Here is a 26,417-nt window from a genome sequence, read left to right as displayed (position 1 = left end):
GGCGATAAGCAAGGGGTGGGAAGTGCCAGCACAGGGGCAGATACAAGGGAGTTTGGCAGGCCCAGAAATGGCTTGGTGGTCTGTATGTGGCCTGCAGGCTACACTTTTGCACCCCTGCTTTAGAACAACTTCCTGAAACTTGCTGCACTGAGATGTTTTGGACCACAGCTCCCATCAGCTCCAGCTAGCATGGCCAATGGTCAGAGATTATGAGAGTTGCCATCTAAAACATCTGGGGGGCATCACATTGGGGGAGGCTGCTATAGGACAAGAGGACTGTTCCCAGTGATGACTAGCTATTGTTTCTGGTTGCCATGATCCTTTTGGGGGGCACACCCACTTTTAAAAGGAATCTCAAGTGATCATTGTGAAATTGCATGGTTTTCTTGCTTTTCATTTGGCATTGACTAGGACAGTGGATGCAAAAAGTGTGGCCCAAGCCATTTCTGGACGCCTGCCAGGCCCCCTGCATCTGCCACCATGGCAGCACTGCCTGGGATTTCCTGCACTAGCGAGGGAATCCCTTCCTTATCTCCGATCTCTGAAGGGATTCCCTTACTAGCACTAGCGCTAGCAAGAGAAAACCCAGGAATTCTCTCATTAGCGCTAGCAAGGGACTCCCCAGTCTTGTTTGTCTGTGGGTATGAGCGTGTCTGTGTGCAGACAAGTGCATGTGCCACCCAATGCGGCTCTTGGGGCCAAAAACATCATGCACCCCTGTTCTAAAGTAACTCATCTGCTTGGGGATGCAAGATGCAGTGCCAATTTTAGTTCCAGTTAGGGGGCAGAAAACTAGGTTCATGTCATTTCAGCACACAACTCAATAGGGCATTTCCTAACAACTCACTAGAGATAAAACAATCCTCAGACAATGCCATACCCTCCAATGTTTCACAGAAGAAAACAGGGGCATGCATGTAACATTCCTTTTTCTCATGCCCAGGAACATTGCCTGAGCCTGAGCACTTAACACACTTGCTGAAGACTCAGTGCTGTCTGCTATAAGTGTTGACTCTGGAGTAGCCTTTCCTGAACTCTTCTGAAGACCAAGAAGCTGCTTGTTCTTTTGGCTGACAGGCGTGCTAGAAAAACACAATCTGTTACCAGCCTACAGTCTGTTATTGACTATTAAAGATGAGCATTATCGGCACGTAAAGTGGGAGGCAGTGAACTATTTGGGACCTTATATGTAGTGCATTAAAGACAAGATATGCTTGTCCCCATGGCAAATGCAGAGATTTAACTTCGGTAGACTTGGGTTAAGGGGGCTTGAAACCCAAAGAATGGCAAGTCAACAACTCCCACTAACAACAGTTTTAATAAGGCATCTGCAAGAGAACAAAATAGGGACAAAATGTATCATCAGGGACAGGGAGCAGAAAATACAGACAGCTGGAGCATATGCAATACAGAGCACATTGGTTGTTCTTTGAAAATTCAGGGAAATATAGCACACTGGGATCTTAACATAACAAATTATGACACATTATATCTATTCTTAAAATCAAGACCTAAACTACACATTACTTATTTACTTGCTCTAAAGTAAGTGCAGTGGCCTTGATCTGGATTAGGACCCTGTTATTTCAACTAATTATCATTACATTACTAGCAAATAGCCAGAGTAAGCACAGGGCAGCCCAATCCAGATCAGGACCCTAGTAGAGGGGATAGGGGGACTTCAAACCTTTTGTCCCCGCTGTAGTTCTGAGCTGGATCGGGGGTACCCTGCCTATAACTTTCATTGCCAAAGGTCCCATTTGTTTCAACAGATGGTTTTTTGGCAGTGAAAATTACAAGTGTAGGGGGCTCAATCCGGAACAGGACCACAGACGAGGGCAAAGGGTTAAATCCCCCTCCCCCCATACTAGGGTCCCGATCCAGATCGGGGGGGGGTGCACGCATGAGTGTGCCGAGCTTACTTTAGAATAAGTAAGTAAGTAAGGTGTAGCTTGGTCTTCAGCCCATGTATCAGCACTGTAATGACCATGGTGAAGAGGTAAAATGCCCTTTCTTTATCAAGTATGCCTTTAAGAAAAAGATTTTTATACAAGCATACTTAGAAAGCCTGTGCCTAGCTGCTGAGTAGACCGCACCATTTGTGGCTTGAAGTAGCATGATAAATGTAATTTGGTCTCAGATGATCTCAGACGTTCATCGTCTCCTTTTGCACATATGCTGGGTACAGAGCAGGAATGCATCAGTCCCTTAATTCCATGTCACTGTCAAAAGGTCTCACAGAACAGCGTACGCTGGAGGTAGAAGGCTACAGTCATCACCACCGTCCAAGGGAAGGGGGCACAGTTCTCATTCTTCAGTAGAACAGCAGATGAACTACAACTCCTGACATCCATACTTGAGGTATTCCCCCCCCCCCCCGCATAGAAAAATAATATGACTACATCTACAAGATAGCTCTAACCTGTAAGGACATTTTAACTGAAGTACTAATATACTATACATTAGGGACCACATTCAGTGATGACTTGAGCACTCCATAATGCCTAATTTAGACACTACCTTTCTGTATCAGAAAGTTTGTATATAATTCATTCATTTGAAAATCTTACAATAAATAGTTCAAACAGAAGAAAAGGCAGCACAAAATTATAGTGCACCACCCTTTATATATGTGAGAATGAGCTTCCCAGAGAGGTTCACCTGGCACCTACCTACACTGTGCTCTTTTTAGTGCAAGGTGAAGACCTTTTTATTTTCCCAGACATTTTAGTTTTTCAGTTTCTGTTTTAAACTTGGCACTGCACTGTGAATCTTTTCACCGCTGCTAGGCTCTGTTTGGTTATTATTTTTATTTTTTATACAGTCGTTTTAAACTTTTAAATTTTTATATTGTGTTTTATTTTCTTGTATATCCCGGTTTTAATTGTTGTGAACCATCCAGAGAGCTTTGGCTACTGGGAGGTATAGAAATGTAATACATACATGCATACATACATACTTAATAAGAAAGAGGTAATAACTCTTCCCTTTACACACTAAAGTGCACATCTCCCCATGTATAAATAAAGTAGTGAATAAGTTCCCTACCTCCCATTACAGGGCTTCCCTATTCTCCCAGCTCACCACCACCGCAGTTACACATGCACAGTGATCATATTATTAATCCACATGGGAGCTAGAGTCATCATAGAGCTAAGGGGGAATCCCACGTCTACCCCCTCCATTCTCTACAGAAAGGGTGCAGAGCCTCTTTCTTTCCACCCAAGGGCTAAACTCCATTTTGGAGCTCTGTGGGTCCACATTCCAGTGGTGGGTTGGCAAAAAGGGTGGGGCCAAAAATACCCGCATATTTTAGCTTAAGGCTGTTACTGTCAGTAACTAGGCATTATGAGAGGCGTTTCAAACTTTTAGAACGGGGAAAAACTTCACAACAGCTGGGAAACCACCAAACGATCAGTGGTTGGAGGAAAAGGTGTGTGGCCTCCTGGGGAACCCCAGAGCACTGGCTTGGGAACTCCAGAGGATTAGATTTGGCCCCCGGGTCTGAGTCTCTGCACCCCTGCTCTATAGAGACATTTGCAGCCTTCGCACCAGAGTTGGTGAAAGGTGCTGTTAGCCACTGTCTTGCTCTGTAGTTTAAGGTGTAGCTATAGTTGTACAAGTATTGTAGCACTACAAGATGGAGTTATTGCAGGAAGCCAGATCTCAGCAATAAAGGTGTCAAAATCCCAGGAGGCTCAAACCCCAGAGGAATTTTTGGGTTGGGAGGGACCTTTTCCTCTAACTTCATGAGCATTTGCCACATAACAGCACTTGTAGTGTTTTTATACCTCATACTTAAACTGGGTAGATTAACAGCCATTCCCAGGGACCTGCAAGTTCTGTGAAGGTAGGCTAGGGATCTCTGTCAGAGACATCTTAGCACTTTTACCAAACTACAATTCCCATAATGCTTTAGGAGGATGAACTGAGGGAAGCCTTGACAGTTAAACCAATATAAAGCCAATTTGTTTGAAATGTGGATAGGTTCTTACAATATTAGCCTAGCAGCACAACCTCATCTGCCTATTGCCATAACCAGAAGCATAGAAAAGAGCTCAGTATTCACCAGCTTTTGTCACAGCTAAGTTAAATTCAAAATATGTCTTTGCTGTCTGCAGTGTGGTTCAATTTTGTTCTTAGCTTTATTTTGGTTCTTTGCATACCTTGAAAGCTGGAGATATTTAACAGTACAGGGTTGTTAGTACAAGGAGCTGCTGCTGCTGTGGTGTCTTCTTGAATCCTAATTAAAGACCACTGGCCTTCCTCAGTGGTTTCTACAGCCTGAGGTTTGTGCGATGTTGGAGTTTTATTCTCTGTGCAACAAGCCAACAAAATACGCATAAAGTAAATGCTGGGCCAGCTCATGACATTCTCATTACACATGAATGTTCTAGGAAAGACTGAAGAAATTATACAATATAGATCCAGGTATACAGATGTTTACAGGACTGTGCAAGATTTTTTGAAGCCATGAATATCTGGCCCTGCCAATGCCTTGGTTGCCTGAGTTGGTTTGCATCCAATGTTAGTCCTACGTAGAGGAGATGCATTGAAATGAATGGGACTTAGACTAACAGTGGATACAAGCAACCATTGCTCCAAAAGTACTATGCCAGCACAATCCTAGGCATGTTTACTCAAAAGTAAGTCCCACTGTGTTCAGTGGGGCTTACTCCCAGGTAAGTACCCTTCCCTAGAGCCTGAGAAGAGCTGGGAGAGCTAATTTGGCTTAAGCAGCAACACCACACTTGTCTGTTTCTACATAAGAGAATTAAGAACATAAGAAGAGCCCTGCTGGGTCAGACCAAAGGCCCTTCTAATCCAGCATCCTGTTTCCCACAGCAGCCAAGCAGATGCCTATGGAAACACGACAAGGAGGACACAAGGGCAAGAGCTCTCTCCCAGCCATGATTCCCCAGTAGTTGGCATTCGGAGTCATGCTGCTTCTGATTCTGGAAGGAGAATAGAGCCATACTGACTAGCAGCCACTGACAGCCATTATATCCAGAACATGAAGCAGAGGGTTGGGGAAGAGAGTTAAGAGCTCTGAGGAATGAATAGACTTGCTAGTGGATCTAAGACCTGCCTTGGGTCCTTATTGGAGAAAGCCAGATTAGAAATAACAACAGCAACTGCAACAGCAGCAAAAACAACCCAACGCTTAGGAAATGTAACTTAGGGGACTTCCTGATAAGTACAGAACCACTGCAACAAGTTTTTGTGAGGCTGTAACTCAGTCTAAACCAGGGCTAAAAGAGGGACAAGACAGATATGACCTGAGAGACATGAGAAGTGTTCCCCACACTTGTTTTAGTTTAATGCAAGGGGGGTTCCAAATTTGATCAGAGCCGCAGCAGCGGGAGGGAGTGATTAAGCTCTTTCCCCACAGGTCATTTATCTGCTAAAAATCACACTCTCCTACCTGCTCTTTCCCCCACAGGGAAAAATATAGGTGGACCAGTATCTTTTCCTTCATGGGACAGCTCTTGATTGGAAAAAATGTCCTGCAGGGAAAAGGTTAAGCACCCTCTCCTCTTGCCACTGCTTCAAACAGATCTGAAGACAAAAAGGTTGCACTAAAAGAAAACATTGGGAGATAGTTGATGTGTCTTCAGCTCAAGTCTAGTGTGGCCCTAAGTGTATGCTCATACTAGTCTAGAAAGCATGCCAGACCACTACCAACTGTGTCTAATTCTCTAGAGATAACAGACATGCTCTCTTAATTTCTTTCTCTTTGTGTGTATTCTATTCACACACACATCCCAAGCAATACCAGTGTTAAGCATCACTGCATGCACCTGTCATTTAAAATAATAGTCACTGTCAGTCAAGAAACACTGAAACACTTTTCACTGTCTATCTAGTGCCTGTTAACATCTCTTTCTCTTTCTGACTGGTTTTTAAGTTTTAAACTTTTCTGGAGATAAATACATTCTTCGAAAAATTGCCTTTGTGGGAATCTCTATTCTATCATCTTCCATTATGATTTCTTGGGAGAAACATTAAATACAGTTCAAACTCCTTAAATGTGTGCAGCAGATGTCCAAAGGATTTGGAGAGCCAGTGTGGTTTCTAGCGTTGGATTTGGACTGGGGAGATCTCAGTTTCTGCTCAGCCATTAAGGCACAATCCTATGTATGTTTAGACAAGAAAAAGGCCTACAATTCTGAGTATTCCCCAGCCAGAATGGCTGGCTGGGGAATGCTGGGAGTTGTAGGACTTTTTCCTGTCTAAACATACATAGGATTCCACCCTAAGATCACCTTCAGCTGGTTGCTACTGCCCAGCCTTACCTGCCTGGCAGGAGCTGCCCCAAGCTCCTTGAAGGAAAGGTGAGTTTAAAATATTGTCTTTGATTATATTATATTATATTATATTATATTATATAACTATTGCCATGTTTAAGCGATTGATCAGTAAGATTAATAGATTTTGAAATGTTTCCATCAACTAAAAGGGTATCTCCAATTAATTGGGAAGCGGATTTCTTTAAAAATATTATTTTTAAAGCACAAAACTGTGGATGGCAAGCATCATCTTAGAAGTGGCATTCCCAGTTTTCATACCCCTTTTTATAAAATGACACCTGCTATAACAGGTGGGTGCATTATTTAAATATAAAACAGTACACCTCTTCCTTCAGCAATATTGTCTTATCCATATGCAAATTCAGTCAATAAGGCTTACACTCACAAAAGTGTGTAGAGGATTGCAGTCTAAATGACAAACGATTAATCCAGTTGCAATACTACTACTAATACGTCGTAATAGATCAGATAGGTGATAGTACTGCCCCATGAAAATGGTAGATATCTTGCTTACTGTTAAGTTTAATTCTCAGAGATTATTACATGACCTTCTGCTCTTGATATGCACAATTAACACCTTGTAAGAGTTGTCTGCCTACAGCAGGGCTCACTGATATATTAAATCCACTTCGGGTGCAACACTATGCATGTCTATTTATGTATTGTGTATTATTACATTTATATCCCACCTTTCCTCCAAGGAGCCCAAGGCAGCTTACATACTCCTCCTCCTCCTCCCCATTTTAACCTCACAACAACCCTGTGATTAGGTAGATTAGGTAGATTAGGTTGAGAGTCAGTGACTGGCCCAAAGTCACCCAGTGAGCTTCATCACCAAGTGAGGACTAGAAACTGGATCTCCTGAGTCCCAGTTCAACACTCTAACCACTACACCACAATGGCTCTCCATTTAGGCAGAAAAAAGTTCGACAACTCCCAGCGTAGCTGTTTGGAGCATGCTAGGAGTTGTAGGCCTTTTTCTATCTAAATATGCATAGGATTGCACATTTAGTGGCAGTGGAAGGTAATATATGAACCATCCCATAATGAAAAAACAAACTAAACTTGGCAGAGATACAGATAAGCAAGCACAGTAAACAAAACTGATAGCTTTTTGTCTTTTACTGGCACAGTTTTTGCCTACTATGCTTTGTCCCCCATCATCCATTCTGACACCCCAAACCCAGGAGCACAGAAATGCGTGCAAAGGAACGTGAGCAAAAGCAACATAAAAAGTATCCTGGGGCAGGGTGGAGCTGTGCTTTTGTTCAGCTTACAGCTGCTAGAACTGCTGTATGTCTGCAGCAGAAGCCGCATATATGTCTCTGAGGGGACTGACTATTAAAAATATCCAGTGGTTGTTTCACCAACTTTTTTTTCAAACTGTTTCTTTGCAACCGTCTTTCAGTATAATGGGACCTGCAGCTGACTGTAGTGTGAGAACTGCAAGAGCCAGAGCATGGGTGACGCGAGTGCTAATTATAATAGCTATGCATCCTGCAGAGACAAAGTTGTGATTGAACATGAAGAGGAATTATTAAAATAGCAAAAGGGCCTTCCAAACACTTTTTTTCCTAATGTGGGAAAGAAAGGCCATGGCCTTGCAAACAGGAGATGAAAAAGGTGGCCTAGGCAAAGAATGATGGATGATATTTTGGAGGTGACAGACTTGACCTTGGGGGAGCTGGGGGTAGCGAGGGCCGACAGGAAGCTCTGGCATGGGCTGGTCCATGAAGTCATTTAGAGTCGGAAGCAACTGACCGAATAAACAACAACAGGCAAAGAATGAGAGGGAACAGAATAAGGCAAAACAAATGTCCCCTTGAAAGGCAAAAGGAGTCACCAACAAACAGTAAAAGAATAGTATTGGAAGATCCCAGGTCATTAGACTTTGAACAGAGGCATCAAATTATCTCTACTAAATTGTGCCTATGGTAGTGAAGCCTCTGGCACTGATAGGCTGGGCTGGTTATGGTAGCATGGAATGTTCTAGTGCTTAGGGAACAAAGCAGTTCGCAGGCCTGCTTCTATGAGGGAAGAGAATGTAGTCAGTTTGACAAGGATTAAAACTTCACATGAAGGCATGCTAAGGAGTTCTCTAAGAAGAGGTTCCCCCAAAAGTAGGGACGCTAAGGGACAGGGAGCCTTGAGGCAAGAAGTCTGAAGGACAAGAAAGTGTGCACAGTAGGGAATTGTTTGAAAAAGAGGCATCTGAAGGAAGGATAGGTGGAGAGACTAAGGCTTAAGCAAAATGGCAGAAGAGGCAGCGAATTGCGTCAAGAACTGGCTAAACAAAAGAAGGGATTCTAAGAAAAGTTCACAGCACTAAAGGTGAAAAAGGGATGTGCATTATGGGGGCAAAATTGAGGAGGGCTAGGAAGGCTAGCCAAGAGATGGGGCAGCTAAAGGAAGTGAGATAAAAAGCAGGAACTCCAGTAAACAATAGGTGGCAGAAACAAGTTTAAAGAAGGAGACGCCAAGAACGAAGTAGGACTCGCTAGAGAAAAGCTGGAAGTAGGGCAGCTTTGTGCCTTATTGGCATAAAAGATGTGGGCATGGGAGGGAAGCCAGGACCTGTGGGCACAGAATTGTTACATTTGGAATCTAGACCAGGAAGACAGGGGAATTTTGTCAGACTTCCTACTGCCACTGCAGCATTATGTCCTAGAACCCCAAGGTGGCAATGACATGACACCCGAAAACAGTGGGCAGCTAAATTTCAAATAATGATTCAAACTAACTAGCCACTTACATAGCTGCAGTTGGAATACTTATGTTGGTCTTGTTTTCTTGTATTTACTGTTGCATATTCCACCCGGTCCCATCTGAAATTTCCATGGCACAGTCTCACTTTTCCCAGGGAGCATAACCCATATAAAATAAAAAGTATGCAAAAGCTTCTCATTGAGAGGTGAGAGTACACTTTACTGTTGAGTTAGCCACTTCTGATATTCCCCAGTACTTCCCACTTTTATTGCAGAAAGAAATTATTCCATAAAACAGGGGCTCACAAATTGTATGTCCCTCAGGGCTTCCTTGAGAGAGCTGAAAATGACTAAGGCCCATCCCCCACGTGGTAATACAGGGATGGAGCCAGTCACAAAATGGCAGCAGGTGGAGGAAAGTTGCGCATACTCAGCTGCCAATTACTGATCTCATTTTATATTGATATCTAATGTTTCTTTAGAAATTGCTAAATGCTTTGCCACAGCAATTTCCTTGCAGCAGGGAGTTCCATAGTTCAGCTTTCCTCAAGTTAAAAACAGACATTGGATCTGGAAGTATCATGATGACTCAAATTTCCCCATTCCAGGGAGAATTTGCTGATCCAGACTGTTATTTTATATAGTTTCCCCCCTACCTCTCAACATATTCCTATGCATCTCCTGCCATTTCTTCTTCCATCTCCTTTCACCCTCAACATGTAACTTGTCCCCACCCCCGCACACGTGTACACACACACACACACACTATATATATATATATATATATATATATATGTGTGTGTATGTGTGTGTGTGTGTATATATATATATATATATATATATATATATATATATAAATATAGCCAGATTCTTTCATCCTTCTCTCCTGGTGGAGGTATTGGGTGGGTATTGAAAGTGGTCTAAGGCCCACTGGTGGCCCCTGGCCCATAGTTTGAGAAATGCTGCCATAAATAAGTTGCATTCATTTCAGTGGATCTACTCTAGGTAGGACATGTTGGATTTTACTCATGGCCTGCAACGTCCATGGCTTCTTCCTACTGGAGACACTATGAAAGCTAAGAGGATGAGAGCCACGTGTGTGGGAAGAAAGGTACGAGTTTGTCTGACTACATCCCAGCACACACAGAGCCTATTTCTGCTGACAGGAGCAAAGGGGATAATCAAGATATCTGTGCCTGCCCACCACATGTTATTCTTCTTTCGGAGATATGTGGGCATAGCCACTAAGAGGTTTCCTACATGAGGCTGTTAACTGGCTATTAATCCGCTTTATCTACTTTCAGTTTCATTGCAGAACTGAGATCTGAGCACTACACGAAGAGTGTTTCCTTTCCTGTTTTTCTGCGACATAACCTCTAGATGGCACTAGGGTATAGCAGAATAGCATAATTATACAAGAGGAAATTGTGCTTTCTTTCATTTTCACAATTAGATGCTGCATTTTCCCTGCTCTAAAAAAACTCGCCAAAAGTGCTGGTTAGACATGGAAATGAAACTGAAGGGTCACAACGTTGTCTAAAAGACCCATAAACAACCATAAGAACATAAAAATATAAGAAGAGCCATGCTGGATCAGACCAAGGGTCCATCTTGTCCACCATTCTGTTCACACAGTGGCCAACCAGCTGTCGACCGGGAATCCACAAGCAGGGCATGAGGGCAACAGCACCCTCCCACCCATGTTCCCCAGCGACTGGTGTACACAGGCTCACTGCCTCTGGTACTGGACGTAGCACATAGCCATCAAGACTAGTAGCCATTGATAGCCTTTTCCTCCAGGAATTTGTCCAACCCCCTTTTAAAGCCATCCAAATTGGTGGCCATCACTATATCCTGTGGTAGCAAATTCCATAGTTTAACTACGCACTGTGTGAAGAAGCACTTCCTTTTATCTGTCCTGAATCTCCCACCAATCAGCTTCATGGGATGGATGACCCTGGGTTCTAGTATTTTGAAAGAGAGAGAAAAATGTCTCCCTATCCACATCCTCCACACAGTGCATAATTTTGTACACCTCTATCATTTCTCCCCTTCCCCTCTTTTTTCCCAAGGTAAACAATGCAGCTATTGTAACCTTCTCTCATAGGGGAGATGCTCCAGCCCCTTGATCATTTTAGTTGTCCTTTTCTGCATTTTTCCAGCTCTACAATATCTTTTTGTAGGTGTGGAGTAGGGAATGATGAGTGCACAATGAATTCCTCATGTAGAAAAGCCCAATGAAACAAAAACAATGGGTAAATGATTTACAGGTTAGTCCAAAGATAAAGTATATCCCGCTTTCTGTAAGAGTAATGATGCTTTGCTTTTCTCACTAACAGGGATTGGTTGGTTGGTTGGTTGGTTGATTTCCAGTATTTCTGTGCTACTTTTCAGGACAAAAAGCCCTCCTAAGGCAGCTCACACAAAAAAACAAAACAGTAAATACAATTATGAATAAATTAATGTTAAGATTACAAAACTGAAACACTTTTCAATTCAGTATAGCAAATCCACTAAAACCATTTTTAAAGGGCTACTAGCCATCGTGGCTGAGTATCACCCTCCGTATCAGAGGCAATAGGCATCTTAGTACCAGTTTCTGGGGAACACAAGTGGGAGGGTGCTGTTGCACTCATGTCCTGCTTGTCAGCTTCCCACTGTCATCTCTTTGACCATTGTGGGAACAGAATGCTGGACTAGACAGGCTTTGGTGTGATCCAGCAGGGCTATTCTCATGTTCTTAATTTAAAACAGAGGCAGCAGGAGCATAAATAATTAAAAATCCAGCCCAGCATTTTTAACTAAAAGCTGAGCTGTGTGACTTGAATAATATTGTGTGTTGCACTGCCAAGCATGCAGCTTACTATCTAGCTACCAGAATTCCCAAAGGGGTTCTCATATGAAGCTATCTTACTTTGGCCCTGTTTGGATGCAAAGCTAGGCTAAACCATAGTTTATTATGGTAGCGAGCCGCCTTGAGTCAGTGGCCCTTTCCTCCTGCTCCAGCATGTGCCGGAGGAGACTAGAAGCATCCACTTCCTGGTTTAAAGTATATGCAGTTTTTCATTACAACTGAACTAGGAACTGTGGTTAGTTTAAATGATGGTTTATTAAAAAAAGCGAAGATCAGAAAACATAGTTTCAATAAACCATTGTTTAAACCAGGGGTGAGCAACCTTTTTCAGATGGGGGGCTGGAGAATCCTTCAGAGGCCACATGGGTGGGCAGGGCTGGTGCTGGGTGAGACCAGGACAGGGAAGGACACACACACACACCCTTCCCCCTCTCTCATACACTCACAGACACCTTACATACACACACACTTCCACAGACACACACACAGACACACTGCACATGCACACCTATTCATACCAACAGACAGCTTCTTTACCTTATCAAGATTGGTTTTCCCCATGCTATTAGCAGTGCCAGAAGTATTAGCAGCTATTAGCAGGGGGGAAAGAGCAATCTGGCCTGCAGTGGAATTACTAGAGGGCCCTACTCTCTCAGCTTATTGTTTTCAGGAGCTATTTATGCTAGGGAAACCTTGTTTATAAAGCAAATTGAAAAAACATAAAACAATTAGAAAGCAAAACAGCAATAATGGTTACTGCTCGCTTTTTTCTTATTTTTATGCTCGTTTTGTTAGCTGCTATGGGCACTTCCATCTTGGAGGGAGAAGTGGGATAGAATACCCTAATAGATAAACAGAGAAACAGAACATTCCTTACACCAGGGATGGAGAACCTCAAGTTCAGGGGCCAAATCCAGGGGTTTCCAGATAGCCACATCCCTTTCCCCCAACTACGGATGGCTTGATGGTTTCCCAGCTTTTGTGCGGTTCGGTCCCCATTCTGAAAGGCTGAAATGCCTCTCCGAAGACTGAGTTAGCAATTGCTTTAAGTTACCATATGCTGTTGGTTAATATTTTTGACCCCACCCTTTTGGCCTTTAACCCCACCCACCACTGGAATGCAGCCCCCAAGAGCTTCTCCACAACTGCGGTCCTCAGGTGGAAAGAGGTTCCCCACCCTTGCTTTACACATGGAAGCTCATAACCAGTAAATGGTTGATAATCATTAAGAAAAACAGAACTGAGATGTAGAATAATAATGTACAGAAAACACAATGCTTTTGGATGCAGCTGTACAGGTCTCTTGTCCACTGTCTTCAAGGTCAATATCTGATGTCATCCTGAGGTCTTGTGAAAGATTCAACAGAGGTAAGGGTCAGAGTTTGACATATGATTGGCATTTTTAAAGAAATCGAATCAGCCAAGCATATTGCATTGGCTTGCAATCTGCCCATGTGTTGAACAAGATCAGGTTGCATGTGGATTTCCACCATGAGATAAATGCAAAAAGTTATTTTGCAAAGGTAAAAGAAGTTGTAGTAGTTGTGTTAACAACCATTTGTGTTTTAAGTAAGTTTTCCCCATTATAGCTAAGAAAGAAAAGAAAAATTACCTGTCTTGCCTTTCCGTTTTCCAAATTCATATATGGATGAGCCCATTACGAGAAACAGTGCAACATGAACTCCTGTTAAGATGTAAAAGTATAAATGGGGCCAATTTATTGTCTTCTTTGACTTTGGTTCTGGCTCTGGCTCTAAAATTAGAATGCAATTGTGAAAATAATTACCTATTTAAAATAACTCCTGACAGATAGTTTTACAAAAAGCCCTGGTTGTGCTTTCAATGGCACACGGCACTGTATAAAATATTAATATAAACCTGTCAACTGATTAAACAATTTCAATTAACTACCTTGGTTCTAACATTTTCATCAATTAACTAAATAAAAAGACTGTTACATTAACTCAACAGAGCTGATAATGTGAGGATATCTTAACCCACAGAATATTGCCTGAAAAATGAACTTCAATACATACCTGACCTGGAGACACACGTGCTGAGGTTTCTGCAAGAATTCCACCAGTACTACAGACCTTTTCATAAGGAAGAGCTCTCATTAAAACCCACAAAGTGAATTGCCTATAATAGTCAGTCTGAGAATAATTCATATAAAGCCAAATCAGGCCATTAGCCCATCTTGTTCAGCACTGCCTACTGAGTTGTCCTTTGGGGATTGGTGAGCAGATTTGGAATTTTGAAAATGGCTCATGGGCACTTTCATAAAATGGCTGCCATGGGGTGGGGCTTGCATGTTCATAAAATGGCTGCCACACTGGGCATAGCTAGTCACAAAACACTAATTTCCCAGAAGGCAAACCACTGAGAGTAAAATAAAAGCAACTTACCTAAGCATATAGATTCAGATTTGCTGAATATAAGTACAAAGCAGAGACAGGGTTGGTCTGAGCTGCCAAACACAAAACCACTGTTATGAATTGAAATGAAGATGATGCTGGATGGCAGCCCTTCATTTTGCAACATGCCAGCCTCCCAAGTTAAAAAAAATGATTTAATTTAAAAAAAATAGTCTTAAGAAATAAAATTAAAAATCAGGAGGGGCAGGGAGCCTGGTGGGCCCCAACAGAGTTGGTGATCTCTAGGGACACCTCTCCCACAATGCCTGGCTCAGAGGAAGGACCTGTAGTGACTGGGGGGGGGGGATGAGGGCATTGCCCCACAAAGTGATAATTCTGCTCCCCCAAATAAAAATTTCCTTCAGTTCCCAAATTTCTAGCATCATAGTAACTTAAAACTTCAGTAGGGCTTTTACAGTTTAGGCATCCAGAGGGCATTTCTACATCAGCCTAAAACAGAAGCAGAAAGCCCCGTTTTAAATGCAGGATCACAGCTGACTTCGTTTACACGCCCTCCCCTTCCCCCCTCCTTCTCCCCTGTAGCTGAGTCTTCCATTATCTTTCATTGATCTCACTCTTCTTCTTGCCACTTTGTCTTTTCACGAGGAAACTGAAGCAGAACACAACAGGGTAATTTGATAGCTCATTATCTGCAGATCTATTTAAAAACTGAAGAAGGGCATTTAGTGCAAGAGGGTCACTGCAGGGTCACAATGTCATGTAAAGAGCCCGCAAACTTCTGTGAAGGAGCAATTTCAATCAAAGGATAAAAGCCCAGTGTGAAGGAGCCCAAAGAGAGGTGGCAGGGCAAAGTTACCAAGGGAATGCAAACACAGCAAATATTTTATGTCTTATCAGTATCAGATGGTCTTTAGTTACAGCACAGTACAATGAGAATTACATATAAGTAAATGTAAAATGAAGTACGGGTATGTGTGTTCAGAGAAATAAGATTAATCCATGCACCCAAATTTGGAGCAGAAAAACAAACTGGAGCATTACTACAGAAAGACAGCAGGAAATGAAGAGATGAGATTGGAATTAATTTGGCCCATTCAGATGAATAGATGTAAAGTGAACACAAGTCCTGATGGATGGGAGTTCGCATTTGAAGGAAGGAAAGGTGGGAAGGATGGTATTGTTATGCACTACAAAGCATCTCCCCCTCCCCTGTCGTACTCAGCCAGCCTCGGTAGGTGGTGGGTGTTATTAGTGCATCTGGTGGGTGAGCTGAGGCTTTTGGCCTACAGTGTTCAGCAGCCTAGCCTAGTCCAGGGCAGGACCTGAGAAGAAGCACAGAGGTGCGTAAGCTGGCTCTCCGAGGCCCAGGAAGCCTAATGGGAACCTTACTAACTTAAGACCAGGCAATGGGCAGCTGGAATAGTGTGTGTGTGTGTGTGTGTGTGGCATTTCTTCCCTAGTTTGTTAAAAAAAAAAAGTCAAAAAATATATCCTTTCAAGCTGGTTCCAATTCAAAATGGTTTTGAAGAGTATAACATGGCTAGAGCCTTAGTTGCAACAATTTTAGACCTCCACCTAACTGTGGAAATGGTAATTATAATTCCCCAGATTTAAATTTTCTCATGCAAACTTATTTATGTACTACCAAAATAGGGTGCGCGAGATTTGCTGGTTGAGCCATCAGAAGTAGTGTTAGCTAGCTGGCCCAAGGCCTTTCTGTTGAACAGAGATTGCGTGCTTGTAAAGTTAATTCTAGCACCTGTAGTTCAGAGAGATGTATAGTTCCTATGTGACATACTGTCAAGCATTTCCTTATGAAAACTGATGTTTATAGGTATTAAATTAGTTTTTAAAGTGAAACTTCTTACCTGCTTTCCTGGCATGGCAACGGAGACCAGGGTAGTTAGTTCTGGGAAGAAGCTGCCACAGGAGAACTGAACGCACAGCTGTGGGGCAGTTGAGGCCTAGCAGAAAACAGCCAGAACGTGCATTGCTCACAAATTCCAACTTACAGAGTCTTTCCACAGAGACAGATTGCTGCATGTGTTGCTCTTGCACTGGTGGCAAAAGAATATAGGACTATATGGAATGATCCTGCGGGCTGTTCCTTTTTAAAACTAAACATTAAATTAAATTACAATGGTTAAACTATTAAAATTGATTCAGCCAGCAAATGCTATTCTGTAGCCATTTTCAGTGGATATTTCCCAAGCCCTTGATATCACAGCAGTAGTTTCAGAAGAAATTACATCACTGCAAAATGATGGCAGTTTTCAAAGCATTCTTGAAGAGGCAAGACTGAAGATTATAGATGGAGACCAATCAGATCATGCAAATGAAAGAAGACCAATGCCAAAGAGAATTTGTAAAACTAGCTCTTGCTTACAAAATATGCTGAAGTGCGAAGGCAACATTGTCCAGGCTGTGAACGAGAACCGTTCCACAGATGATGAGACTTTTAAGAGAACATATTTCAGTGAAACTGATACAGTAAAAGATGAAATGGCAGCTCAATTTTGTGAAAGGAATATGCACATTTCAGCTGCCATACAAACTCTAAAGAATATAGAAACAGATAACTTTCCTGGCCCAAGCAAGCTTACACCACTGTACAAACTTTCCAGATGCACTCCAGAAACTGAGGAACTTCAAACATATCTACTCAGGAAATACAAGGATATGGCAGAATCCTGCAAAACCCTAACACTTCTTCACGAGTTTACTAAAACATTGTACCTATACAAGGAAGCCTTTCCACGCATGTACACTTTATATGCTGCAGAACTCACCTTTGGTGCATCGACAGCTGTGTGTGAAAATTCATTCTCAACTTTGACACGTGTGCTGACACCATACAGGCATTCAGTGCTTCATCAGAGAAAAGCCAACTTCGTAATCTTGGCTTTTGAAAGTAACATTTTTGAAGGAATTCCGAGTGAACAGTTCCTCCGCAAGTTTGCAGAGAAATCACTCACATTAGACTTCATTACCAGTTCAGATCATTATGGTAGGATGACTTTCACAATATACATTTACTTCCTAGTCACTGTTATTTATTTTACACTACTGTTTTGGACGTGGAAGTATTGTATTTTAAATTATTTGCCTTTTTGTAAACTTCACAAGCCATCGTTCCTAATTAAAATGCATAAAATGGGGGTTTATTTTTGTCATTACCTAGGGAAACGTTTTTTTCTCCAGAAACCTCTTTTATAGTGACCGCTGCCCCAACCCTTTTGTCCCCCCCCATTCCTCTGCCCACCCAAGGAAAATTGTCTCTCTGCACCCCTGGGAAGGACCTCTTCAGGCATTTGAGTCCGACTGTCTCTCTGGAGAATCGGGTGCTTTTTCCAGCCAACCTGGCTCTTCAGAGAGCCTGCATGCCTACCAGCTTGCTCTGAGAGAATCCTCAAAGTGAGCCAGAGGGCGGGTGGCAGTGGTGGCAATGGGCGTGCACGGGGTGGGGGAGACACGGCAGCAATGGAGTGGGGAAGACATGGGGCAGCAATTGGGGAGATGCAGTGGTGGCGGCCGCAACAATGTGGGGAAGATGTCATGGCACCACACATGTGCTCTGCTGCCTCAGGCAGCCCTGACTTCCACTCACACAGCAGGACTTCCCCCTCTCCTCCCCCTGCACCAAAGTCTGTTCCAGAGGGTCCTTCAACCCTGCAGAGCAGATTTTGAGGGCAGCCTCTCGCAGGAGGGAAGAGGGAATAGTCTCCTCTCTGCTTTGCTGACAGAAGCCATTCCATCAGCAGAAGGGGTTTACTGGATACAACAACCCATAAAAAGTGTCACACATTAATAAAAACAAATAAGTGACTAATAATAATCACAAAAAATGTTTAAAAAAAACCTCCCAAGCCAGAAAAATCCTAAACATCAACAAATGCAGCTAAAATCAATAAACAGCAGTACAGTAAAACCTGTCTTATGAAAAGGCCATAGAAAATAAGCAGATCTTTAAGTCTTTTCTAAAAGCTTCGAATCATGAGGTCTGGTGAACCGCAGTTCATAATTCATTCCATAAGCACAGGACCACTGCTGAGGAAGCCCCTCCCTCATGTCTACCAACCTAAGTGATCTTTCTAGCAGCCAAGCAAGAAAGGCCTCTGTTGCTGATCTTAAAGTTCAGGCAGACTAATATGGGTGAAGGCAGTCCTTAAGGGAACTTAGTCCCAAATCATTTAAGGCTTTAGAGGAGGAATGGGGAACCTCATGTCCAGAGGCTAAATCCGGCCCTCCTGGGTTCCCAATCCAGCCCTTGGGGATTATCCAAATGGCCCCAACCCCCTTCTGCCAACCCCTGATCGCTGGGTTGTTTCCTAGCATTTCTGCAGTCTCCTTCTGAAAGGCTAAAAAGTATCTCCTAAGGCTTAGTTACAGGCAGTGCTTTAAAATACAATAGGCTGGTATTTTTTGCATTTTGGCCCCACACACCACTGAAATCACCCCCACCCCCCAGCTTCTCTGAAACTGAATTTTGCCCACAGGCTGAAAGAGGTTCTCCACCTCCTGCTTTAAAGGTTAAAATCAGCACTTTACATTGGGGTTGGAAACAAATTGGCAACCAGTGCAGCTAGTGCAGTATAAGCATTACATGATCTGCCTGTCCCCCATCAACAGTTCGGCACCAACTGAGGCCTCTCAACCATCATTAAAGGCAGCCCCATAGAGCTCATTACAGTAGTCTAGCCTGGGCATCACTAGTGCATGGCTAACTGAGGCAAACCTCTCCAGAAAGGGCCACAGCTGATGCACCAGCCTAAACTGGTGAAAAGCACTTCTGGCCGCCACCACCATCATAACTTCCCCAATGAGAACAGTCCAAGAACTCCCAACTTGGTCTCTTATACGTTTTCTACTTATTTCTGTTATATTTCCTCCAAAATTTTAAAACCACAGTCCTAGGCACCCTTACCTGGGAATAAGCCCCATTGAATGCTGTGGATCTTACTTCTGAGTAAACATGCATAGGATTGCATTGCTAATAGACCTGAGGATAATGACTGCTGACCATAAATAAGCTATTTTTTATTTTATGACTAGCTGAATCATCCCGTGCAATGCGAGTTCAATGGGATTTACTCCCAGATAAGTGAGTATAGGACAGGATTGCAGCCTTAATATGTTTGTAAAAAACATATTATTGCCAATAACAATAACATTATTTATTTATTTCTAAAATGATTATCCAACATTACCAGACCAAATAGGAATATAAAAAAACATCCTTGTAGACTAAAATCACAATATAAAAGTTCCAGTGCAATGGTACTGGCTATTACACAGATGAACGTGGCAAATGCTTGATGCTTTATCTTATGGGAATAACACACAATCCCTGAGAAGACCTACAATACTTACGACTAAGTACCAGTTGAACTGTTTGATTGTATCAATACATTCCATTCTCACTGAATGCTTCCACTGTGTACTGCCCAGTATCCTCCAGCCTTGTGGGACACAGGCTCAAACTGCCATTTTTAAAGATAAGGCACCTTTGGCTGTAGAGTTTACAGGCTGTTACATTCTGATCTTCTAGCTTCCCAATTAAGGTATTACCCTTCTTCCAAATCACGTAACAAATGATGATTCCTGGTTTTCCCATCTCCAGATTAAACAGCATACAGTCACCAGGAATTCCACTGATAAGACTGGCCTCTTGTTCAAATTCTAAACATATAAAAATGGTGGGAAGACATTTAATTCAAGAGTCTAAAATGTATGGGTTGGATCCAGACTTAGTCATAAGGATTCTTCACAGAGGCTTTTTATCCTGCAATTTTACTGGGGCTTCTGCTTCCGGATTCTTTGCAGGATTACGATTGGCCCTTTACATGTGGCCGTCCCCCCTTTTTTCCCCTTTATCCACAAGTTCTATATGTTTCATTACACAGCCACTGGAGGGCGCTGTGGTAGTGCTGGATAAAGTGCCATGCCCATTTCATCAGTACACCATAGATTTACAGCAGTTCATAGCAGGAGGAGGGAAAATGCTGGACTTTCGTCATCATGAAAAACACTGCTATAAAGGTTGCAAAGAGTGGGAAGTGCCATGGAGGATGACAACATCGTGTATAGGACATGTGAACTTCCATGAGTGTGCACAATAAATTCCTCATGTAGAAATGACCATACTTAGTTAGAGTAGACCCATTGAAATGAATAAATTAGTCATTATAACTAACTTCAGTCCCATTGATTTCAAAGGGTCTATTCTATGTCATGACTATGCCTGGATCCAATCCTTTGTATTAAGTAGACTTGAAATGATTTTGAAAGGCGCTAATACATAAACCCTGATGTTTTATGAAATTAAAATATTTGGGTTCCAAGGGTACATCTCACATTTAAGTCTCAGGATCAAGTCTCAGGATTCAAATCTCAAGTCTCGGGATTCAAACCTGAGTGATCAAATTGATTTTACCCTCTTAAAAGCAACATAATTGCAAAGCTTTTTAGAAACTGAATACCACAGATTCAGATGTTAGGAAGTCAATTTCAGCTTTGCGATCTCATATCCCAGGCCTTAGTAAATCCCCAGTGTATTTACACGCAATTATTCAACATAGGAATAGTTCCCTCCTCCGTTCCTATGGATAGCTACATCATCACTAGATTTTGCCCAAAGGGCTTCAAATAAATTGAAAGGAGGCTGAACGTTCCATAGGTACTATGTTTGTAAAAGCTTTGTTACTGTCAGTAACAAAAGCATTTATTTACTTATTTATTTATAAAACATTGGTCCCACATCACCAGCCCAAATGGGATATGTTTTTTAAAATTAACATGCAATCTAAAAGTTCCAGTGCCATCATTCTGCCTCTTACACAGATAAACACTGCAAATACTTGATGCTTATCTTATGGGAATAACCCACAGAGAAGGACAATATGATACTTACGAGTCAGTGCCAACTGAAATTGGTGACTGTGGAGATGTTTCCCATCTTCAGAAAATGTTTCTACTGTGTACTGCCCAGTATCTTCCACCCTTGTGGGGCACACGCTCAAGTTTCCATTGTTAGACAAGGCATCTTTTACTGTCGTTTTTACAGGTTATGTTCTGCCCTTTCATATTCCCCATTACAAGATTGTTGTTGTTGTTGTTCAGTCGTTCAGTCGTGTCCGACTCTTCGTGACCCCATGGACCATAGCACGCCAGGCCTTCCTGTCCTGCGCTCTCTCCCGGAGCATGCTCAAGTTCATATTCATTGCATCCGTGATGCTATCTAGCCATCTCATCCTCTGCCGTCCCCTTCTCCTTTTGCCTTCAGTCTTTCCCAGCATCAGGGTCTTTTCCAGGGAGTTTTCTCTTCGCATTAGGTGGCCAAAATATTGGAGCTTCAGCTTCATTATCTGTCCTTCCAATGAGCAGTCAGGGTTGATTTCCTTTAGGATGGACTGATTTGACCTCCTTGCAGTCCAGGGGACTCGTAAGAGTCTTCTCCAGCACCACAGTTCGAAAGCATCAATTCTTCGGCGCTCAGCCTTCCTTATAGTCCAGCTCTCACAGCCATACATTACTACTGGGAAAACCATAGCTTTGATTAGACGGACCTTTGTCGGCAAGGTGATGTCTCTGCTTCTTACTATGCTGTCTAGGTTGGCCATAGCTTTCCTCCCAAGGAGCAAGCGTCTTTTAATTTCATGGCTACAGTCACCGTCTGCGGTGATCTTGGAGCCCAAGAAAGTAAAATCTGTCACTGCTTCCATTTCTTCCCCTTCTATATGCCAGGAAGTGATAGGGCCAGATGACATGATCTTAGTTTTTTTAATGTTGAGTTTCAAACCAGCTTTTGCACTCTCCTCTTTCACCCTCAACAAGAGGCTCTTGAGATCCTCTTCGCTTTCTGCCATTAGGGTGGTATCGTCTGCATATCGGAGGTTGTTGATAATTCTCCCGGCAATCTTAATTCCGACCTCTGATTCATCCAACCCGGCATTTCTCATGATGTACTCTGCATATAAGTTAAATAAGCAGGGTGACAATATGCAGCCTTGTCGTACTCCTTTCCCAATTTTGAACCAATCGGTTGTTCCATCTCTGGTTCTTACTGTTGCTTCTTGACCCTCGTACAGGTTTCTCAGGAGACAGGTAAGGTGGTCTGGTACTCCCATCACTTTAAGAATTTGCCACAGTTTGTTGTGATCCACACAATCAAAGGCTTTAGCGTAGTCAATGAAGCAGAAATAGACGTTTTTCTGGAATTCTCTTGCTTTCTCCATGATGCAGCGAATGTTGGCGATTTGATCTCTAGTTCCTCTGCCTCTTCGAAACCCAGCTTGTACTTCCGGTAGTTCTCGGTTCGCATACTGCTGAAGCCTAGCTTGTAGGATTTTGAGCATAACCTTGCTGGCATGTGAAATGAGCGCAATTGTGCGGTAGTTTGAACACTCTTTGGTGTTGCCCTTCTTTGGAATTGGAATGTAAACTGACCTTTTCCAGTCTTGTGGCCACTGTTGAGTGTTCCAGATTTGTTGGCATATTGAATGCAGCACTTTAACAGCATCATCTTTTAGGATTTTAAATAGCTCGGCTGGAATACTGTCATCTCCGCTAGCTTTGTTGTTACTAATGCTTCCTAAGGCCCACTTGACTTCACTCTCTAGGATGTCTGGCTCAAGTTCAGTGACCGCACTATCATGGCTATCAGGGACATTCAGATCTTTCCTGTATAGTTCTTCTGTGTATTCTTGCCACCTCTTCTTAATCTCATCTGCTTCTGTTAGGTCCCTGCCTTCTTTGTCCTTTATCATGCCCGTCTTTGCACAAAACGTTCCCTTGAGATCTCCAATTTTCTTGAAGAGATCTCTAGTCTTTCCCATTCTGTTGTTTTCCTCGATTTCTTTGCATTGTTCATTTAAGAAGGCCTTCTTGTCTCTCCTTGCTATTCTCTGGAACTCTGCATTCAGTTGGGTATATCTTCCCCTTTCTCCTTTGCTTTTCACTTCCCTTCTTTCGTGAGCTACTTGTAAAGCCTCATCAGACAGCCACTTGGCTTTCTTGCATTTCTTTTTCTTTGGGACGGATTTCGTTGCTGCCTCCTGAACAATGTTACGGACCTCCGTCCATAGTTCCTCAGGCACTCTGTCTATCAGGTCTAATCCCTGAAATCTATTCCTCACCTCCACTGTATATTCATCAGGGATATGATTTAGGTCATACCTGAACGGTTTAGTGGTTTTCCCTACGTTCTTCAATTTAAGCCGAAATTTTGTAAGAAGCAGCTCATGATCTGAGCCACAGTCAGCTCCAGGTCTTGTTTTGACTGACTGTATGGAGCTTCTCCATCTTTGGCTGCAAAGGACATAATCAATCTGATTTCGATATTGACCATCTGGTGACGTCCATGTGTAGAGTCGCCTCTTGTGCTGTTGGAAAAGAGTGTTTGCTATGATCAGCGTGTTCTCTTGGCAAAACTCTATTAGCTTTTGTCCTGCTTCATTTTGTACACCAAGGCCATGCCTGCCTGTTATCCCGGTGATTTCTTGACTTCCTACTTTAGCATTCCAATCCCCTATGATGAAGAGGACATCTTTTTTTGGTGTTAGTTCTAGAAGGTGTTGTAGGTCTTCATAGAACCGATCAACCTCAGCTTCTTCGGCCTCAGTGGTTGGGGCATAGACTTGAATTACTGTGATGTTGAATGGTTTGCCTTGGATTCGTACTGAGATCATTCTATCATTTTTAAGATTGTACCCCAGTACTGCTTTTCCCACCCTTTTGTTGACTATGAGTGCTACTCCATTTCTTCTAAGGGATTCTTGCCCACAATAGTAGATATGATGGTCACCTGAATTAAATTCGCCCATGCCTGTCCATTTTAGTTCGCTGATTCCCAAGATGTCGATGTTCAATCTTGCCATCTCATGTTTGACCACCTCCAGCTTACCTTGATTCATTGATCTGACATTCCAGGTTCCTAAACAATATTGTTCTTTACAGCATCGGATTTTCTTTTCACCGCCAGACACATCCACAGCTGAGTGTCCTTTCGGGTTTGGCCCAGCCGCTTCACTCTTTCTGGCGCTACTTGGAAATACCCTCTGCTCTTCCCCAGTAGCATATTGGACACCTTCCGACCTGAGGGGCTCATCTTCCGGCGTCATCTCTTTTAGCCTTGTGATACGTTCCATGGGGTTTTCTTGGCAAGAATACTGGAGTGGGTTGCCATTTCCTTCTCCAGTGGACCACATTTTGTCAGAACTCTCTGCCATGACCTGTCCGTCTTGGGTAGCCCTGCACGGCATAGCTTATGGCTTCACTGAGTTACGCAAGCCCCTTCGCCACAACAAGGCAGTGATCCATGAAGGGGATTACAAGATTGCCTTTCTTCCAAATCACATAATGATTTCGGACTGCTGGTGTTCTGATCTCCAGATCAAGGAGCATACAATCACAAAGAGCTCCTCTGATGAGACTACCCTGTAATATGGATTCTAAATATATTTTCAAAAATGTATTGGACAATTAATTTAAATCTCAAAAAGTATGAAATGAGTTTGAAGCATATCAATTCATAAACATTGATATTTTATGAAACTGAAATATTTGGGTTTCAAGAGTGAGGGGTGCCTCTCAAGTTTCAGCCATGAAACTGAACTCATGGTAGCAAATTCAAGTCACAGTATTCAAACCTGAGCGATGAAATTTATTTCCCCTCTGAAATCAACTTGAGTCAAAGCTTTTCAGAAACTCAATGTGTCTATTTCAAATGTAGAATACTTCTTTTCAGCACTGTCATCTCAAATAGTAAATCAATATAACGGTTTTTATTTGTTTGCATATTTAAATCATTTTATATCAGCCTTCAGTGAAATATTTCCAGGAGGTTTCACAACAATTTTGCTATACAATAACAAAACAATAAATCTTCACCCCTTAGTATAGGTGGTTGCATCATTACCAGGTTGTGTCCAAGGGGATTCAAAGAAATTGAGAGGGTGGTATACAAAGGGTCCAGCAACTGTGCACTGGTTGCTTCTTCCAGGGCTAAACTACATGCTTTGGTAAATACATTAAATACATACCATACAAAAGATCCTTACCATTTTGTTTACCTTAGTGTAAGCATGTGGCGATCTGGATTGGGACCACAATGCGCAGGTAGGGGAGGTTTAAATCTTTCCACCTAGGTACTTCCCCCCCCACACACACACACACACTGTGGGGACTAAAAAAAGAGGAAGATGAATTTTGGGAGGAAAATTTTAACTTCTACCCGATCCAGATCCCCACACGCTTACCCTACAGTAAACAAAATGGTGAGGATTCACTGCACACTATGTATTTAATGTAGTATGTAGTTTAGCCCCCAGATAGCCAGTATATGCTGTTGAATACTGAAACTGCTCTCAGGTTCTTCCAAGCTCCTTGGATGTTCCTTTATGATGTCATCACCCTTAGAACATACTGAAATCCTTCTGGCAGGCACCTGGTGCTGCCCTGTGTGGGCTGCAGCTGACATGGGTGAGGCACCACTACACATCTACGCTCTCAGCCCCTAAATGAGACTGATTGTTCTCATGAAAAGACCCTCATACTGGATGGTTAGAAAACTCTTTGCCTGTGGCTGCATACCATGGTAATATGAAACCAAATGAGAAGCTGGTTTTCTGATGATTTTGGTCACATGAAGAAAACTGACAACAATCACCTCTTCTCAATAAAAGATGTGTAGAAACAAGAGCATGGTCAAATTCTCTTCACTGCATAGCTGGATACTACAGATGACCAGTTGTTCACATGATTACATGTGCAGTGTGGGAAATAAAATGGTTGCCCATAGCCAACCCACTATTCCTGCAGTGCACTCAATTATCATTTTACATCCAAGTAAAACTGCAAAATTCTATGATGGAAAAGGTTTCAAAGAATCAAAGGTATGGAAATGGCCAAATGCCATTGAGTCAAACTCCTTGCCACAGGTCAGGAGTCTCCTCCACATATTAGCCTCCCACAGAAGATCAATCCAAATCCGAGTCTGCCCAAAGTAGAAAGCAGACTCATGTAGGACAGAGATAAATATCCAAATGTGCCATGAAATGAGTTAGTCTGTCCAGAAACCCGTAACAATGCTTTCCCTTTTCCAGGCAATATCAGCAGAATATTGACTCTAGTGGGGGAAAGCAACAGAATCACCCAGAGTCTTTTTTGTTAGCAT

At 42.6% G+C, this 26,417-nt stretch overlaps 1 pseudogene; it reads right to left on the bottom strand.

Moving 5' to 3' along the window:
- Positions 1 to 407: 407 nt before the first annotated feature.
- On the bottom strand, positions 408 to 26,417 carry LOC146349760 (uncharacterized; annotated as a pseudogene).

This window comes from Heloderma suspectum, chromosome 3 (assembly GCF_057233095.1).
Source record: "Heloderma suspectum isolate Gila_16-S chromosome 3, 16-S_ref, whole genome shotgun sequence".
Lineage (NCBI taxonomy): Eukaryota > Metazoa > Chordata > Lepidosauria > Squamata > Helodermatidae > Heloderma > Heloderma suspectum.
The sequence above is the reverse complement of the archived record's forward strand: the minus strand, read 5'-3'. Positions and strand labels throughout refer to the sequence as shown.